Below are 19,925 nucleotides of genomic sequence, written 5' to 3'. Positions count from 1 at the left end.
GCACATGCACTCAGCTAATCAGATTCTAATTTCTGGAATCTGCATGAATTCATGAATCTTTTAGCACATACTAGTTCACATCTACACGTACTGAAAAAGAAGAAGTTTTCTAAGATTTTCAAATGCTGCTTTTGACTTTCTTTACAATGATCGATGTTGACCGAGTTGTATTATGCACTGTCGGTTGTGAGTTGTGATCCATCGATGAGCGAAAATTTAATTAATATAATCGGACACGTAGGGTTCTGCTTGGTTTGCTGAAAGCAGCATGGCATGTGACAAGCTTGTGGTCACATCCATCACAAGCCAAGCCAAGCCACCCGGCGGTTTTGGATGGAACCCTGCCGTGCATGAATGGCTGCTAGCTAGCTACTCCATCCGTTCCTAAATATAATTTTTTCTAGATATTTCAAATGAACTACTCCCTTTGTTTCTAAATATAAGTCTTTTTAGAGATTTCAATGAGGACTACATACGGATGTATATAGACACAACTTAGAGTATAGATTCACTCATTTTGCTCCGATGTAGTCCTTAGTGGAATCTCTAGAAAGACTTATATTTAAAAACGAAGGGTGTACAATATATGAATGTATGTAGACATATTTTAAAGCGTAGATTTACTTATTTTGCTTTATATGTAGTCACTTGTTGAAATCTCTAGGAAGACTTATATTTGAGAACGGATGGGAGTAGTAGGCAGGCAGGAGACGTAAACGAGATAGCGATGGCGTACTCACATGATCTTCCACTTGGGACTTTTCCAACGAGAAGTACGGGTACTAGTTGCAATCATCTTCGACCAACCTAGGGCGTAGAATAAATCACATCTAGGCGTAATTAAACTAATCTTGGAATTACAGGTCGAGAATATACACGTATAATAAGCCTAGCAAGGTTTATACTCAACGCGTAGAACGTACTATACTTAGGTTGGTAGAACATGCATGCATGTAGAGTAGGAGTATATGTGCATGTGCAAAGGAGCGCCGACGTGGGGCGCATATGTACGTGTTGAACGGTCAGCGCCAACAGCCAGCGGAAACGTAACGTGGGCTGCTAATCCATTGCTTGGTTACAGTTATCAATCGAGACCTGTTGATTACCAACTTAGTATCTAGGTTACTGGTTTTTAAGGGAGAATATACAAGAAATTTAGTTACCGTTAGTCCCACACGAATTAAATATTAATCACTCTGTATAGGTTCTATACCTGAAGGCTTTGTTCTCCTCTCTTCCTTCTGTATTAATTGAATGCAACTCTTACGTCAAAAAAAAAATTTGAATGCAACTGTCATGCATGGTTTGAAGAAAACCACTTTGTTCAATGATATTATAAAGGAAAAATATCAATATTTCCTATGATCAAGCTAGGGAAAAGTATAACTGTCTCCAATAAGAGATCACAACCATATATTCATCACGAAATGTATTTTTATATTTATTCATTATTTGTTATCATAAATCCTGCTGTTTCCCCCTATAAATTTGATCAAATATAGATAGGGTTGATTACAGAAAAAAAAAACATACCTTGTATTTTACGACGTAGGTAGTACTTATATACCGTAAGGACAAAAGTTTTTTTTTCAATGACGTAAGAACAGTAGTTGACTGCAATGATATGTATTATTTTTGTTTCAGAATATAAATTGTACACGCATGTGTTGGGTCCTAAAATGGGCAGATCCACGCCTTAGTTATTAGGTTGACGGGGCATAGTTGCACCAGCTAGGTTCCTTCGTGCGCATGTTGCACGGATTATTCTGGAAGTAAGTAGAACGTACTCCTCCTGGAGTACTTTACTATAGCTAAATAAAAATCAACCGTTCAATCATTATCAGCTTTTCAAAGGTGTGTGGGTTGGCAAGCGGTTGTAGTAGTTGATCCATGTGAGCGACCCAACCTGCTAAACATCATGCAACGTCCACGTCTGTGCAGGTAGCTTAAGTGGACACATATAAGATGCATACCACACCTCCATGCTGGGGTGCGGACCGACACCAAATGAATTAATATTTGAATTACTATACATGTATTATGTATGTAAAATTTGAGCTGCTATAGCTACTTAAGTTCCAAACGAAAGACAAATCAAAAGGAAACTGCTTTACTAATATTTATAGCTACGTAAGTCCACCGGCAAACGTTCGCTGGGGGATAGTATTTGCAAACCATATTCATCGTAATTTTAGTTATAGGGGTGGCAATTTCTTTGGACTAGCATGGCAATTCCTTCATAGAGAAAGCATTTTTTTTTCAAAAATAAAGGCCAGCGTTTGATCTCGATCCAACGGCTGCGAGGGCGTTCGCTGGGAGCTTCTTCCCAATAAACATTCACCAGTTAGCATTACTATATTTCTATCGATTAGTTCATTATGTCGGATTAAAAATGGGATTTAGTATCACATAGAGATATATATGGCTGTCTTAAAAAGGTAATGTGGACCGAACCTCGTGGCGAGATCCGATCCGTTGTTGCGGCCCGACCTTTCACGACACTCCACCTTCAGCAGTAGTAACCTCCCGCCTGCGCACACGATTTACGCGAAATAGAGGGATTGAACCTTACAGTTCAGCACGAGAAAACCAATCTCGACGACGGCACTCACGCGCAAAACAATTTCCACGAAGAGAAATCGCAACAAAGAGGTTTTCTAAAGTTTCCTCCAAAACTTAGGGATTTTTAGACAGCTTCCCCTAAAATTCGATGCGGGTGTCTACCCTAAAAACACATCGTGTTTATTATCAAAATATAACCTAACCTCACAAAATACAATCCATTGGCTTTATATTGCAGCCGCACACCCTACCTAACTTGTTAGGCAAGCCCTCACGTAAACGTAACACCTAGGCGTATCTAAACCGACTTGGTATATAGCTCTCGTGCATGCATGCGACGGCTTGATTTATTTTTCTGTTGGTGGACCCCAGCCAACATCCTTCAAACTAAATAACTCGCAGATAAACTGGCTCCTTACGTTGATAGTTTCCTTGCCCGGCGGCAGGAAAAGAAACAATAATCTTCTTGTTTTCATCTTCACGTAGTAAATCCTAAGGAAATACTCAAGATGAGTTGTGGACTCCTTGATGCCTCCTCCTGAACGTGTCTTGCTAAAATAATTGAAGTATTTTTTTCCTAGATTTCCTCTTGAAGCATGCACGTCTAATCCATAAGCAGATGGCATCTCAAATTTAGCATGTCTCTCCTTTTTGCATATGCACATGCTCTCCAACACATCAGTGTGTACAGCCGTAGAACTTGGCCGAAGGTGCTCCACTGTATCTGCAACGTTTTTCCGGAGAACACAGGCTTCAGCCGAAACATCAACGACCTTGGTATTTATATTACAACGGGTCGTATCAAAAGGAAAAAGAGGTATGTTAGCTATATATTTGTTTGCTAGAAGGCACACACATATAAACCATGCACATGCTAAAGCTAAGTACTCGTGTAATACGTTAGCTAGCGACCACATAACACAAACTATATAATACATTCTACAAGTATACTATTAGCACTAACAAGGCCTTAATAGTTATGGAACTTGTTGGTAACATGCGTCAGGGAGTGAATGAATGAAGAATGAATGGATCATTTTGTAATTGGCTTGCGAGCTTGTTTCTTTTTGCGTGGACTTGCGAACTTGTTGGCCGGCCGTTTTTAGGTGTCATGAATCATTTGTCCTGCTCGTTAGCGTAACTAAAACTGCGTGCATTAAATTGGACACACTAAACATGAGCGGACAGGTACAGCCGATAGGGGCAGTCATTCAACCCGGTGCACCAAATATTCGTCCATATTTCTTTCCTATGTCTGGAGCATGCAAAATAATTAAAGATAAATATCATCATCTGTCCATAATCATGTTTTGCAAATATTCCATTGCAACAACAATTCAAATACGAAGTTTCAATAAATTAGTTCAAATTTAAATTAACTTATTACAAATGCTCAACTAGATCATTCTGAATTTGGTCATGAGTTGCTCGATGGCAAATCTGTTGATGCATTTTGATAAAATTCTCAACCATTACCCGATGACAAGGCCTGGCCGCGGAGTGGGTGGTACAACGGTTGCGTCGATCTTGTACTACGAGGATACAGTGCAAGAGGGTGAAACGGGGAGAGAAAATTGAGATTTCGGATGAGGGTTTTGTGTAGGTTGTGTGTGTCAAAGGCCTAGGTGACAGAGGTTTTGATGCCCCAAACTTTTCCTAGCTTTCTTTCCGTTTATGAGACTTTGGACGTCCAGAGCATGCCGTGGACGTTTAATACACAACGTTGGATCAACGTTGATCCAACGTGTCCAGACAACAAGGTCTGAACATTTGCAAGCGTTTTGACGCACGCGTTGGAGTTGCCTTACGTGGCTATATCCAAGCTCTCGACGCTACAGAAAGGCAGCACGTGAATTGGAACATTAACCGGGGCTAGCTACATACATCACGTACATCAATGAATTGTAGTGCACATCAGAATTAATCATAGTACTAAGAAGGTACATATATGTAGGATGCTTTTTTTAACACAGTATAGAAGTAAGCGCTCATATACATGCAGACACACCCATCCCTATGAACACACACACGCACACCATATCTCCAATGAGCATCTCGGAGAGACTGAGCCGGCATATCATCTTGCGATTTTACGAAGTCATCGCAGGCGCCTCGTAGTCGACGGGAACGTCTCCTCTCGCTGAATGCGCATCGCCGAAAATTCTAAAATAAATCCAGGATAAATGCGAGCACCAAGACTTAAACACTAATGGGCTGGGGATATCACTGTCCTCCTAACCATGCAACCATAGGTTGGTTCGCACGCATTCATGAATACTAGTGGGTGTACGTACGTGGTATAAACTGGGATCGGAATGGACACGGGGATACTACTCTAGTGACGAGTTCCACAAAGTTTGACCAATGCGGGATTAGGGACCGATGAGCGTGGACGGCATCCGAGTGCGGGATTAGGCACGAGCACCGACAAACACAGAGACGTACCTAGGTTCAGGGCCCTCCGATGAAAGTAACACCCCTAGTCCTGCAAATATCACCAAGATGAACACAAGGTGTACATCGTTGCTCATAGAGCTGTTTCAGAGGAGGAAAAAGAGGGCTCTAGATCTGCTCTCTCCTTCGAATGTGTGTGTGTGCGTGGTGGAAAGAATGAGCCGACCCCCTAGGAGGGCTCCTGAGAGGCCTTATACTTGGATCTCCCATGTTACAAAATATCTAAGAAAGAGGGGTGGGCCCTCACTGCCAGCATCTTTATGCAAGATATGGCCTTCGGTTGGACAACTTACTCTTGATGAAGGACGAGTGCCCGTCAAGACGTAATTTAGACACATCACATACTTCGGTGTGTGACAAACACATCTTGATGGATGACTTCCAAAGTATAAATTAAGATCATCATGGTCCCGACACAAAAATATGGTTGTAAGTATAAGTCATCATATCCATACCTATTTTTATTATAAGTGTTTTTAGTGTCAGCTTGATTTACGATCCGATCAAAAGTTGTAATTTAATTCTCTAGCAAAAGCTTGTTTGAGACCCTAGCTTAAATGGCACCTTCCTCTTGTGGGTACGATAACTAACGGTTGCCTTTGGAGGAAAAAAAAAAAGGCAAGAATCATTTCTCCTCCATTTCCGGATCACTAAAGTAATCAAACCTTTTATTTAGCGTTGTTGCCAGGAGGCATTGTGCCTAGTATTTGTGTTTAGAGTTTTTGTTTCAGTTTTTATTTATTCTTTTAGCTTACTTTTTGTTGCAAGTCTTGTGAGTAGAAAACCCAAAAAGATTACCTTGACTCGTAATCTTGAAAGCTTTGTTACTCCTTGCAATAGTTTCATTCGTAAATCTATAGCACAACCTGATCGCAAGGGTAACGACCCGGCAAGCAAATGGTGATTCCTGACGCCCATGTCAATCTTCGTTTTAGCTTTTAGTTAATTTAGTTTGAATCTATGTCTGTATGCCAACGATTAATTACGTCTTTTGGCTTGATGACCATGTTTGTATGCCCATATGGAAATTATGTTGGTCTATGTCTATCTATTGCTATGTTTCGTATGTTGATCAACGTAGTTTCTCATGTTGCATGGATAGCATGGATTTGAGGGGTCAGATATGAGGTACATGATTGTGGAAGTGGACATTCGAAGGATGATCGATTACTGTCTGCGAACATTTAGGGAGCTGAATTTGCCAGGTCGGGTTGTACATGCTCTTACATGCATGACACATGGTCGTCATCGTCGTGACATCATAATCTTCAACTCGTAATCAACTCCATGCGTCTCAAATCGTCCAAAAAAACACATCGCTTACCTCCTAGTAAAAGACGGAAGTCCTGTTCCGGTATTTTTGTAGTAATAATATCTTTTAGGAAACATTCTCCAATTTATTGATCAATGATAAGGTTCATAGGAAGACAATGAATATCGAAAGTTTGAAGTAGCCATAAATTTAGAAAGATCAAAAGTTTATTTAGCGAGATCAACGATGCAAATAATAAATATCTAATTTGAGAAAAGTTCATAGATTTGAAAAAGTTCATGAATTTGGCAAAAGATTCATAAATTAAAAAAATGTTCATGATTTTCAAACAACCGCGTCTATAGTGCTGGTCTGGGAACGCGCGCCCATGTAGATGGAGTAGCGGGCCACGACACATTAGACTTCGCTTGCTCGTTTTGTTCCCTAGTTCACTCGCTCGCTTGCTCTTGTTTTTTCCCTCTCAGCTATGTTGTGCTACTAGCCCATGGAAAAAAAAGTCCGCCGGCCTGTTTTTGCTATTTCAAAAACTTATCGTGTAATATAAAAATCCTGAATTTAAAAAGTTCAAATATTTAGAAAATTCATGGAATTGAAAAGGTTCATGGATTAAAAAAAAAATGGATTTGCTAAAGGTTGTAAATTTGAAAAAGCTTCGAGCATTCCCAAAATTTCAAGAATATAAAACAAATGACAGGTTTTAAAAATGCCAACACATAAGGAAAATGATCTAATTCAAAAAAATCACAAATCTGGAAAAGACCATGGATTTTAAAAATGTTGATGAATTAATAAGAGTTTTGCGACTTTGAAAATTGTTCATGAATCTGAAAAACTTAGTTCACAAATTTTAAAAACATCTAGAAAAAAGGCAAAAAGAAAATGAAAAAGAAAAATAAATCTTGAATACGAATTGTACATAAATTTGAAAAAAGTTCATGGATTTGGAGAGAAAAGAGATAATTTTGGAAAAAAGTTTCAGGAATTCGTCAAAAGTTCATGTTTTTGGAAAAAATTCTAGCTTTTTTCTATAATTTGCGAATTTCAAAAAAGTTAAATAAGTTTACAAAGAAAATTCGAAAAAAGAGAATTTCAAAAAGAAATAAAGAATTAAAAATGCGAATTTGAAAAGGAAACTAAGAAAAATTAAAAGGAAAAAACAAAAGGGGAAAGAATGAAGAACCAAAATAATAATAAAAGAGAAAAAAACGAAAAAAAAATCACACACAAAATAACCGAGTACAAAAAAATCCCTAGTAAATGGTACCACGTGTACATTGCTAAGTGGGCCGGCCCGTCTCGGTTAGTGGTGTACGTATGACAGCTGAATTGCCAAATAGGGTTTGGGGTCCAAAAAAAGGGGAGCTCTTATGACATGGATGCTACGCCGCGTTTATAGTGAGATGTACGCTCCCCTGTCCTCAGGGCTGGCGCGACCGACCTGGTTCAGTCCTGTAGTAGTAAGCATGGTTTTCTACCTTTTTACTTTTTTGACCAGTTATTCAGACTTTTTTCCAGTGTGAGTTTTCATAGTCTTATTTTCACTGATATGGTCGGGTTTTCTTAGTTTTGTTTTGTCTTTCTAGGTTTTTTTATTTCTTCACCGGTTTCTTTGGGTTTGTTCTTTGTTATATGGCTTTCTATCTTTTCTCACGGGTTTTAATTTTCCTTTTATTTTTAATTTTTTACAGGTTCTATTTTATTTTTATTTTTCTTTCTTTTTTTGGTTTTCAATGATTTTCTTCGTTTTTCTTTGTTTTTTTTTGTTTTCATCGGTTTTCTCCCTCTCTTTTTCTCTAGAATGTCAACTTTTTTATACACGTTTAATATTTTATTCAAATACATGAAATATTTTGTGTGTACACTTTGAACATTTTCTCTTATATACGATTAATGTATTTATGACGTATATTTTAGGTCAAATTTTCTTCATACACAATGTTCATTTTTTATACACATGTTTAAGATTATCCAAATACTCCCTGCCCCACTCAAAATATAAGGGTGTTTTTGACTTATATTAAATAAATGATTAATATTTTTGAAAAATATATTTTTGATGTCTTGTTTGTTGCATACACATTGTAGATATTTTGTCTACTTTGGAAATATTTTTATGTACCAGCCTAACTTTTATAAATACATGATTAACCTATTAAATACATATATTATTGATCTCTAATTTTTTGCATACACTTTGTACAGTTTTTGTGTACATTAGTACTTGTTTTTATACACTTTTTTACATTCTTTGTATACTCCCTCCATTCCATAATATAAGATATTATTAGATCAAATATACCCACATATTGAATGTAATAAGATCTTATATTATGGGACAGAGGGGGTACATGATTAACATATTTAATTTCATACATGATTAACTTTTGTACATTTTCTGCATACATTAGGAAGGTTTTTGTCCTGTGTAATATTTTCTAAATACATGATTAATATTTTTTGCTTACTTGTCTTGATGTCTTCTTTTTTGGAAATGATTGGTCATTCTTTTATACATGTTTAATATTTTTAAATACATGATTAATTTCTTAAAATATATGTGTTTGATGTCTACATTTTGAACCACACATTATACACATTGCATACACATTAGAAACATTTTTATACAAATGTGCAATTAACATTTCTCAATTTGGTATGTAAATTGGTTTTTACAATATACTCAAATTATTTAGAATTATCAGCCGATTTTGAGCAGTCCGATTTTCGCACTTGCTTAACGCGTGCACTACATCTTGATATCGGTGAGACATAGTCGCCCCCAAACCCTATTTCGTGTTTCCTATGTAGAATAGAGGCTAATCCTACGGGGTGTGCACACCCCGATTGGATCGGACCAGCGCACTTAGCACTGTATAGTTGGTGCGGTTTATCTACCATTTTTTTGTGGCTGGTTCTTTTATGTGTTTTTTCTATCTGTTTTTTGTTCGGGTTTTAAAATTTTGTCTATTTTGTTTTTTGTTTTTCATGATATTTTTTATTTTGGAATTCATATGTTTTACAAATTCTTGAACTTTTTGTGAAATTGACTTTTTGCAAGTTCACAAAACATTTTCCAAACGCGTGAACTTTTGTTAAATTCTTGAAATTTTCTCAGATCCCCGAAACTGTTTTCCATATTTCTTGAAGCTTTTGGAAATTCATGATTTTTTAAAAGTACGTGAAGCTTTTCCAAATTCATGAATTTTACTCAAATTCACAATTTTCCCCATAATTTGTGAACTTTTATGCAAAATTCGTTAACTTTTACAACATGAACTTCTCTTAAATTCCAAAAAGTTGTTTTTCAAGTTTCACGCACTTTCTTATTACTTGGATTTTTCTTTTCAATTTCTTGACCTTTTTTCAAGTCCATGAACTTTTTTGCACACTAGTTACCTTTTCCAAAAAAAATATATTTTTTTGGAAATTTCTGAACGTTTTTGGTATTCAAGTAAACGTTTTTGCTTTTTGATTTCTATTATTTTTATTATTCGTGAATTAGGTTTTTAAATTCATGATTTATTTTATTTTCGTGGACCTTGTAAAATCCTTGAACTTATTAAAGTAATTTCCCGAAGTTAAGTTGAATTCGAAATGTTTTCATAGATGTTGCCTTTTAAAAAAATTCTAATTCATAAAAGATTTTTGGAATTTGCGAAGTTTTATTGAATTTAGTTATTTTTCCTAAATTCATGATTTTTTAATTCACAAATCTTTTCAATTTTGTGAACTTCTTTGAATGTTTGAATGTTTTTAAAAGCATGATTGTTTTTATTTCACAACCATTTTCAAAGTAGAAAAAAAGCGGCGGCCGGACTTTTGCACGCCCTCCATAAGCCTGGCTCAACAGGAGATTGGGAACCGGAGTTTGAGGGACCTAATAAGTCCTAGACTAGCCCGGAGTCGTGGGACTTCGGAAGCGGGTATCCGCCAAGTGTGCCATGCTCCGACCATCACTATCGACAACTGTCCTTATAGGACGTAGATCGTGCTCCGACGAGGCAACCGACCCTATTAAAAAAAACATCGATGTGTCACGTGTTCGGAGAACTTCGAAATAAGGTCGCCGTACCGAACCCATTTCGATAGTTTGTTCTTGACCATCCACATTCATGCCAACCGTGGGGAGACCTCATCGTGTGAGTAGTCACCCAAACCATGGAAGCGCTAGATGGTAATGGTCGTCGACACATGCTGAAGCATCGAAGGAAAATGCCTTAACTACAAGCTCGAAGAAAAAGGATGCCCCCTCAAAGGCGGAGTCTGAATCTCCCGCCCTAGCCCGGGGTGGAACGACGGGTGACACAGACGTTGCGGAAGTCAGCCATGAAGAAGGTAACATCCCTAGCACTGTTCTCTCGTAGGAAGGATCGCCGCCCAAAATACCTCGCATCCCACCTTCGGCCTTGTCGGCACCGTGACCCACATCAAGGTTAATGTTGTGCCGAGCCCAAAAACAGAGGGCAGTCACGCGACAGGGAGCTCCGCACCAAAAACCGCATATGCTACCTTTGGCCTTGTCCAGACCGCTAGCCACACTGAGGTTACCATGGTGCTGAGCATAAAAATAGAGGGCAATCTCATGAAAAGGGACCTCCATCCCGTCAGCCCGAAGCGCCGCATCGGACCCCTGCTCCATCGCCACCACTTTGGGGGTGCTCGCCAATGTCGAGAATATCGACATCAACTACACTCGGGCTTCGGTCAAGCTCCTCCAAACCGCTATGGAAAACATGTGTCTACGACTAGGTCGGTCGGCAACGACAAACCTCAGGGTGCGCTCCATGGTAAGTCTCAAACATATTTATAATTTTTGCTTTGTGCATGATGCTACTTTTATATCATTATTGCATCAGCTTGCTACAACTTTTGATTGATTCATCTGGGTAATCTGTTAATTCAGTGCCTAGTGTCAGTTGTTGTTTTCTTGTTGATCTTATACTTTACAAAAAATAATGTTTCAGTGAAAAAAACACTTTTACAAAGTTTTGCATTGGGAAGAAGCCAGCCACCACATGAGCCAACAGAGGGGGCCCCTGTGCCCCCCACGAAACCTTGAGTCGGGCAGCGAAGTGGGGGGGGGGGGGGGCACCAGATTGCCCTGCAGAAACGCCAAAAACAAGTATCGAGAAAAATTTCCACTGCTTGGAGGATTTTTTGTTGAAACAGGATTATTCCCTGGGACTATCGAATGTGTGGAAGTGGCTAGGAGGTGATGATTTCTATTGTGCTAAACACTTTTATTCTCTGATATACCAGCCTATATTTGCCAATCCTCTCTTAAATTGGGTTTGGAGTTGTTGCAAGCTGAACATCAAGGTATTTTCATGGCTTATGTCATGGATCGTTAAGCATAGAAGATATGCTTCATCATCGTCACGGTGAGTGGCAGAGAATATTGGTTTTTTTTCTATGCCCAACTAGGGTACATGAGGATTGTAACCACCTTATCTTCATCTGCCACGTGTGGGTTCGCAAATTAACTGGCCTAGAAGGAATGACATGCTTCACATCGTTTGGTCAACAAGGCAATGTTTAGGACAAAAGCAAACACCACTCCCACATGGTACACAACCACCCACGGTGAAGGCAGCGCCAACATCATGCCGTCGGTCCTGAACCCATTTGCATTTTTAGTACCATGATGTTTAAACTCTGTCTTTTGGTCAGGATTGTGTTTTTTTTTATAAAAAGAAGATTGCCCCTCGTCTCTGCATCAGAATGATGCATGCAGCTATATTATTAAAGCGGGAGGTCAACAAGTACGTAATTCGGTACAAGGTCTCAAAAAGAACAGTAATGAAACAAAAATCGCCACAACCGGCATAAATAGGACCAGATGACCGGACACCTATCTTATTGTTGGACCGCATCCAAACTTGTTGTAAGTATCGCTACCGTCTCTCAATGGTTGCACCCAAAAGCCACATGCTCCTTGGCTTCTGCATGGCTGAGTGAAGACCACGTACGGATCCAGTCAGTTGCTCTATATATAACCTACAAAAAGTTTATGACAATTTATTTGTTAAAAATCACATCATTTCGGTTGTTCCATATAGCCCAAATTAATGCGCACATCCCTACTCGAATATGGTCCAGATTATGTGGATATGCGGTTTGTTTTATGTCGTCTATTCTATGTTCCGGAATGTCTTTGATCAGCTACGGAGTTTCTTTCATCTTTCATGCATAGTATTAATTTTGGATACCCGATACAAGGTACACACGACGAGTTGAGAACGGTCACTGCTTGCGGACGCGTTTGCGATGATGTAGAGTGTCGGATTTGATGTACCCGGTTGTAGATGCTTTAAACTAACAGAGGTCACTGAAGAAACACGAGGTAAATTGGAAGTCACAACAAGTATGTAAGAGCAGCCACAACGTATGGCAAATTGTTGTGCCAAATGCAGTTTTTGCCTTTGGAGTTGACGTGCACCAAGTAGTGCCGAATAAAATAAAAAACCTGGGAACGGACCAAGTAGTTGCTCCCATGTCAAATTTTGACAACAAATAAATATTCATTGGGAATGTCGTGAATGATGAAGAAACGGTGTATCAAAATATCAAAATGTTTGTTGGCAAGTTGTATAGCACGGAACATGCCAACTCGTACTCAACTTGCCACTGTTGCAAATAAAATATCCAAATGGACAAAAAGACCAAGCACATATATATCCGATAGAAGGATCGAGAAAGCTTGTGAAGCTGTGAAGCATATACGCAGGACCCTTCCAAAATCAACAATGCCACAGCTACAGACGAAATTAACTTGCAGGATGACACGCCCTTATCTGATTGGAAATGATGGGAAAAAGGATTAGTGCGGTGAAGAGTGATCCGTAGGTTTCATCCGTAAGTTTAGGCCTCCTTCGATTCATAAGATAGGATTATCATAGAAATACGAAACTTATAGAAAATTAGATAACACTATAAGTAAGAATAGGGGAAAAAATGTCATTTGTTTCACATCATAGAAATTTTTTCATTGAGTCTAGGCTCATGTTTGTTTTTCTTTGAAATGTGAAGGACATATGCCAATCCTATATAGGAATAGAAATCCGTTTCTATAAACCAAAAGACTTAGAAAAATTCTATAAGAATCATATCCTATACAATTCCTCCAAACCAAAGGAGGGCCTTAGCATTCTTGCTTCCGAACCAATCAACAAGCAGGCTAGATCCGGTAAATGCAAGCAGAAAAGTCTTAAGACAGCCAGAAGTTTTTTCTATTGTTGTCGACCCATAGTGTGAAGGTACTTTATTTCTGAGGAACCGGCAGAAGCGCTGGCCTTTCATGGGTGAAGCAGAAGACATTTGACAGGGTCATGCCACCACGTATTCTGACCTGCTACTCTACAAATACATGTTGGTCTCTTGTTAGCTTTGCAAGGCAAAGCGCCTTGCCAGTTTCTTCGGGAGAGAGAGGGAGCTCCAAAGACAACCATGGTGACGCCCCCTACGGGTCCTCCATTACGGATAACCCACCCCTCCCACCCAGGGCACGTGCTCACGCTGTACGCCACCGGCGGCGTGCTGTTCCAGTGCGACGGCTGCCGGCACTACGGCGAGGACGACCGCAGGTACCGGTGCGACCCGTGCGACTTCGATCTTCACGTCTGCTGCGTCCCCTTCAAGGTGGAGGACCTGACGCTCACGCATGCTTTCTTCAAGGGCTGCACGTTCGACTTTCGCTACAGCCCTCCCGGCGGCGCCCTGGCCGGCCTCGGCAGCTTCTGCGGCGCCTGCGGAGACCAGGTGCTCGGCTTCTTGTTCCACGACGGCCACCGCCAGATCGGCCTCCACCCGCAGTGCGCCAACCTGGCCGAGCGCGTGGTCCAGCACGACGGCGTGTTCGACCTCCTCAAGGAGTCGCCTGCCCATGGTAGCTGCGGGTTGTGCCGGCAAGGGCAAGGCGGCCGCCGCGACAGCTTCTGGTGCTACAGCTACCTCGATGGTCACCGAGAGCTTGCATACACGCACGTGGCGTGCATGATGGAAGCTTGCTACAAACGCTCTCAGGTCGCTCAAGTGAGCGCGCAGGCGACATGGGCGGTGGGAACGCCGACGACATGGGAGGTGGGCATGCCGCAGAGCGCGCCGACGACATGGGAGGTGGGCACGCCGCAGAGCGTGCCAACGACGTGGGACAGCGGGTTGTCATCCAGCATCAGCAAGGTCTCGCTTTTCTGCAAGGTTGCGGTGGCCGTCGCCAGGGTCGCCTCCGCGGTCTCCACTGGCACGGGGGGTGACCCGTTGTGGATCGACACAACGGCCGCGGAACCCACCGAATAAAGCATCTCGATCGGCTACAATATCAATTACTACAAGCGGGCGTACGTGTGTTAATTTTATCCCAGTTGTCTGGTTTGTATCGTTTTTCAGTGGTTGTCTATCGTGTATTTGTTTGTCTATTTGTGTGATAATATAGATATAGAGGGCATCGTCTCTTGTTGATATGGAATAACAAAACTACACATCAATGTATACGTTCATTTATATTTTCTTTTCAATGAAGAACCACGATTCACTTTCATTAACTTACTTGGAGGGCAGCTGCATCCGAATAGAGAGTTGCTCGGGTTTAGGGCTATAATTGATGGGCTAGGTTTTGCAAGAAAAGCTCGAGACTCGCGAGTCCCTGAAGATCGACTTGTCTTTAGGCTCGACTCAAGATCGACTCAAAACAAAATGATCTGAGTATGAGCGTTTTATATATGTAGCTCAATCGTGAAACGAGTTCATCTTGAGCCAACATATATAATGGAAATTGGATAACTTATTACCATATATGTCGTGTATGGTTTTTCTCCATTTTATTTACTAGCAAACATGTAAGCTTAATTGAAAGCGGAGAAAATTTTGACCATGCATGGTACTTTGTAGCCGTGTGTTAATCATCCTGTAATTTTCGGTCAAAGTTTGAGAGCAGACACAACTTCAATTTCTTTGCATGCTAGTTCATCCGCGATCTCTTGCTATTAAATATGTATTAGTCTTCTGTTGAGAGAGAATAAGATCAATTTCAACCACTCACTTGATTTTTTTCATAAAGCTGGTTTACGGGATGACCATCAAATTCAGGGGAAGTTGTCTGAGAGCAACTTTTGTAAGTTAAACTTCTTTCCTTAATCCATTTTTATTTTATTTTTAATTAAAAATATAGATAATTTCCTAGGACCTGCAAGTCGGTGACACGTGATGGTGGGCGGTGCGATGGCCGACAGTGTGAGACGGTGTGGCAGCTGCGGCCACAGGACGGCATGGCAGCAGGTGGCGTGTGAGGTGGAAGCATTTACTGAAAGTTGGGGCAAAAAAAAGTCTTTCCAACATTTCCCATAGAATATCTTCACGTAAACCTGTGGAAAATATGGCGAATTTTATGGGAGTATGTAAAGTTATGGCCAATTTACGAAACTGTTGAAGAGATTCATTTGCCCCAACTTCCCGTAAATGGTGGTTATTTTAGACATACAGGAGCTGTTGGTGATGCTCAAAGTTAAAGTACCTTGAGAAAATTTATATTATCATCATTTTGATTGGAATAATATTTTATAATGGTTTCTTATGGTGTGTTCGGTCTATCTTGTACGAAAAATGCCTTAGATTATTAGAATATATATATTTTATTTAACTCGAAACTAACTCGGGATTGACTCAAGATCGTTACAAGCTAAGGACGAGCCACTTTCTATAGTTCGACCTTGAGCTTCGATCAGTTTATGCTCACTCAAATTTTGGTACAAGTTGAGCTGAGCCCATCCCAACTCGCGGGGGAGACGAGGTGGGCGGTTGTTGAGCCTGTTCCCACGTTTAATTTAATAGTGACGCCGGGCAGGTGAAGGATCAGGGCTGTGCGAAGCTTCATATAGAAAGACTTCGGGATAGAAAGCCCAACCGTCAAACCGTCGTTTCGTCATCTCGTGTGGGCCACCTTGTCAGGTCTTTGCCAAGTTTTTATGTGTGGGTTCTAGGCAAAGTTGTGAGCCCTGGCATCCCTACTAATAAAAATAAAAGGTCAAAAGATTGCCGAGTTTCCATTCGTGGATACTCAGCAAAATAGACAGCCGTCATGACACCATCTCCGGGCCATTGGCGGGGCCCACTTGTAAAGACACCATCGGTTTCTTTGCCACGCAACTCGACAAAGGTTGGGTTTTGCCGTGTTTCTATTTATTGCCGAGCCTCATTTTTTTAGGCACTGGGCAAACGTCGTTCGCCGAGTTGGTGCTCACTATCAAGTTGAATGATCGGTGTATCTTCCACAACTGAGCTTCCGACGAAAGAACTAGCCAAATCTTGGGAACTCGGCATAATGCGAACAATTTGACATACTCGAATCTCGAGTCGTGCAACTTGGCTATAGTTGCATCCACGCCCACAAGTGTGTGTCCTCTATGATATTCTTGCTGGCACAAATGTGCTATGTTATTGGCACTTATATTCTATTCGAACAAGCGGCATATGCTATTGTTCTCCATGGGAACCCACATCCACCAAATAGGTATCACATTCATTCACAAATGGACCGATGAATATTGTGTACACCTGGTTGCACAGCCACCACACACCACAAAAGATGATGGGGGTATCGATCAACATGAATATGATGCGTACAATGGTTAATCACTATTTATATATATGCTACTCATGCAGTAGCACCCTGTCCTCGATCCTCAAGACCTTAACTCCTGCCTACGAGTAGTAGCCACACAATGGCAAAATATATGCCTCCGGCGAACACGAAGACGGCGCCGAAGCAAACCAAGAGGTCTACCAACTTGGTGTCCTCCTGGCCGGTCTCCCCGGGCCTCTCCGGCTTCCAGATCTACCGCCATGAAAACGGTTGGTACACCAGCCTGGCTCCAATGGTGGGCGCCATGGTCGCTGACGCATGCTTCACCGCGCGCCCCTCCGACATCGTCGTAGCCACGCTGCCCAAGTCCGGCACGACGTGGATCAAAGCACTTCTCTACTCCACCATGCACAGGAAGGAGCACCCGGTGGACTCCGGCGACCACCCGTTCACCTTCATCAGCCCACACGAATGCGTCAAATTCCTGGAGTACCAGCTCTACACGGCGAGCAGGATCCCAGACATCGGCCGGCTCCCTGACCCGAGGCTCTTCGCGACGCACGTCCCGTTCGTGTCGCTGCCGTGGTCCGTTCCAGGATCGGGCTGCAAAATCGTGTACGTGTGCCGCGACCCAAGGACATCTTGGTCTCGCAGTGGAAGTTCTCCAAAAGTTCAGGATGAGGGACGGGCTGGAGCCCCTCTCCGGCGAGGCCGCCGCCGATTTCTTCTGCGATGGCTTGTCACCGGGCGGGCCATACTGGGACCATGTCCTAGGGTACTGGTGCGCGCATTTGGCACACCCGGACCGGGTGATCTTCTTCCGGTATGAAGAGATGATTCGGGACCCCGCGGCACATGTGCGTAAGCTGGCGGAGTTTGTCGGACGCCCGTTCGACGCCGAGGAGGAGGAGGCCGGCACGGTGGACGCCATCGTCAGGCTATGCTCGTTTGAGAACATGACCGGGCTCGGAGCCACCAAGAAAGGCAAGACGGAGCTCGTGGTCGGCACGGTGGAGAACAACTGGTTCTTCCGGCGCGGCATGGTTGGGGACTGGGAGAACCATCTGTCGCCGGAGACGACACGGAAGATTGACGCCATCACCCATGCCAGGTTCAGGGAGTCCGGCCTCCATGTCTAGCTGGCCAGGAGGTCACAGTAAAAAAATACGATTGGAAACTCATCTTGAATAAGTTATAGTACCGTACAACTGGTTATGGAAGCTTCCAAATGCAAAATTAAGAATGGCTAGGGAATTGCCTTCTGGTATGACCTCTGGCTCGACTGTGGTAGGCTCGTGACAGCCTTCCCTACGCTTTTTACTTTCTCTATGTCTCAGTTCTGCACGGTCGCTTCCCAGTACAGAGATGGGCTATGAAGCCTTCAGCTCCACCCAAACCTCTCCTCCACGGCAGCACAGGAGCTGGAGATCCTCAATGAAGTTTTGAGTAACCTGCAGCCTCAAGATGGTACGCCCGACACCAGAATGCCACTGCTGGAGGCAAAGAGTCTTAGCACTGCTTACTTTTACAGGCTGCTCACCTTTGAAGGAAAAGACTATACGCCAGCCCGCTACATTTGGGACAGAATCATACCCCATAAACACCGCATCTTCCTGTGGATTGCGCTCCGGGACAGACACAACACTAGAGATAATATGTTAAGAAAGCATTGGGATAGAGTTGTTTCACATAATGGATGTGATATATGCCCAGCTGCGGAGACGATGAGCCACATCTTACTCCGATGTAAATTAGCACAAGCTCTATGGTCCAGCTTCGGCCTGCAGGACCTAGCCACGTCTTCTACAGAACCTGAAGTTTTTCTATGCTTGAAACAACCAAGGGCACTGCACGGCAAGCTATGGCATATTCTCTTCGCGGCATGCGCGGTCACACTTTGGAATGCCAGGAACGCTCAAGTGTTTGATGGATCATTTTGGCAAGAGCGCCAGGTCTACAATGGAGTCACTGACTTGATCAGACTATGGAGTCAGCGTGCCTCACAACATACTAGACAGAGCCTTTTGAATTGGGCAGCTGCTTTTGCTCCTAGTTAGCAAGATGTGTGTTCTCTCTCTCTTTTTTCTTTCTTTCCTGCTCTCTGTATCTTAACATAGCTCTGGTGATGGCTTGCTGTACAAATTGTACGGTGTTAACATCACCTTCATGTAAATGACTGCAGTCATCCGGGTACTTCGCCCGTTTTGAATGCATAAGGTAGAAAATGCTCTACCTTTTTATTCAAAAAAAAGTTATAGTACACCTGCATGTTTACTTTATCCTGCACCTACAGTCCTACTCAGGACAGTGCATTCCCATGGAGTGCCGCCACAATGAGATGTGCGGCATTTTTCTTAAAAGAGGAATATATATTAATATGAAGAAGATATCAATTACACCTGGCCCTTGCACCAATAAGATGTCTAAAAACATCCATGATATACACAACCAAAAAAGTAAATAAAAAAGAAAAACGACTCTGCCAAGGTGATCAATCATCTGCGGTAGCAGCACTCTAACCACCACCTAAGGCAGCACCCGGACAAAAAAGAAGGTTCTTCAAAAGCAACGCCTCTAGGAATGAAACAGTGCACAAGTGTTGTAGTTGTCCGATCAAAGATCGTAGGTTTTCAACATGAAGAAAGACCGCGTTCCCAAAACACACCTTCAACAAGATCACTATCAGGCAGAACCAATAAAGGTCAGACCTTGGGTTTTCACCCCGGAAATCACGCCTTGATACTCAAAGGAGCACCACCAACAAAAAGGTCCACCAATATTGCCGCCTCCACTTGTAAAGGCTATTTACTACAAGTCACGTGCCACCAGGCTTACATAAACTCGTGCCTGAGAGATGTGTGGCATAGTGCTTCTCTGCTTCTTGCAACGTCTGGCAGTGGCAGTTATCCATCACAAAGTTCCCCACTCAAGGAACATCCCCATCCTTTCCAGGCGCTTCACCAGATCAACTTGCATGTCTCAAATTTCATCGCAGCATTACAAAGTGTCTGGACCAGATCATACTACTGGTGAGCACTCAGCGGCAGTGCAGGGAAGTAT

General features: G+C 42.1%; 2 pseudogenes; both read left to right on the top strand.

Moving 5' to 3' along the window:
• The first annotated feature begins 16,993 nt into the window (after positions 1 to 16,993).
• LOC123057547 (cytosolic sulfotransferase 5-like) lies at positions 16,994 to 18,248 on the top strand (annotated as a pseudogene).
• Positions 18,108 to 18,922, top strand: LOC123056608 (uncharacterized; annotated as a pseudogene).
• The last annotated feature ends 1,003 nt before the right edge of the window (positions 18,923 to 19,925 follow it).

The sequence above is a fragment of the Triticum aestivum genome, chromosome 3A (genome assembly GCF_018294505.1).
Source record: "Triticum aestivum cultivar Chinese Spring chromosome 3A, IWGSC CS RefSeq v2.1, whole genome shotgun sequence".
NCBI classification, from domain to species: domain Eukaryota; kingdom Viridiplantae; phylum Streptophyta; class Magnoliopsida; order Poales; family Poaceae; genus Triticum; species Triticum aestivum.
Note: the sequence above shows the minus strand (reverse complement) of the source record. Positions and strands in the feature narration are given on the sequence as shown.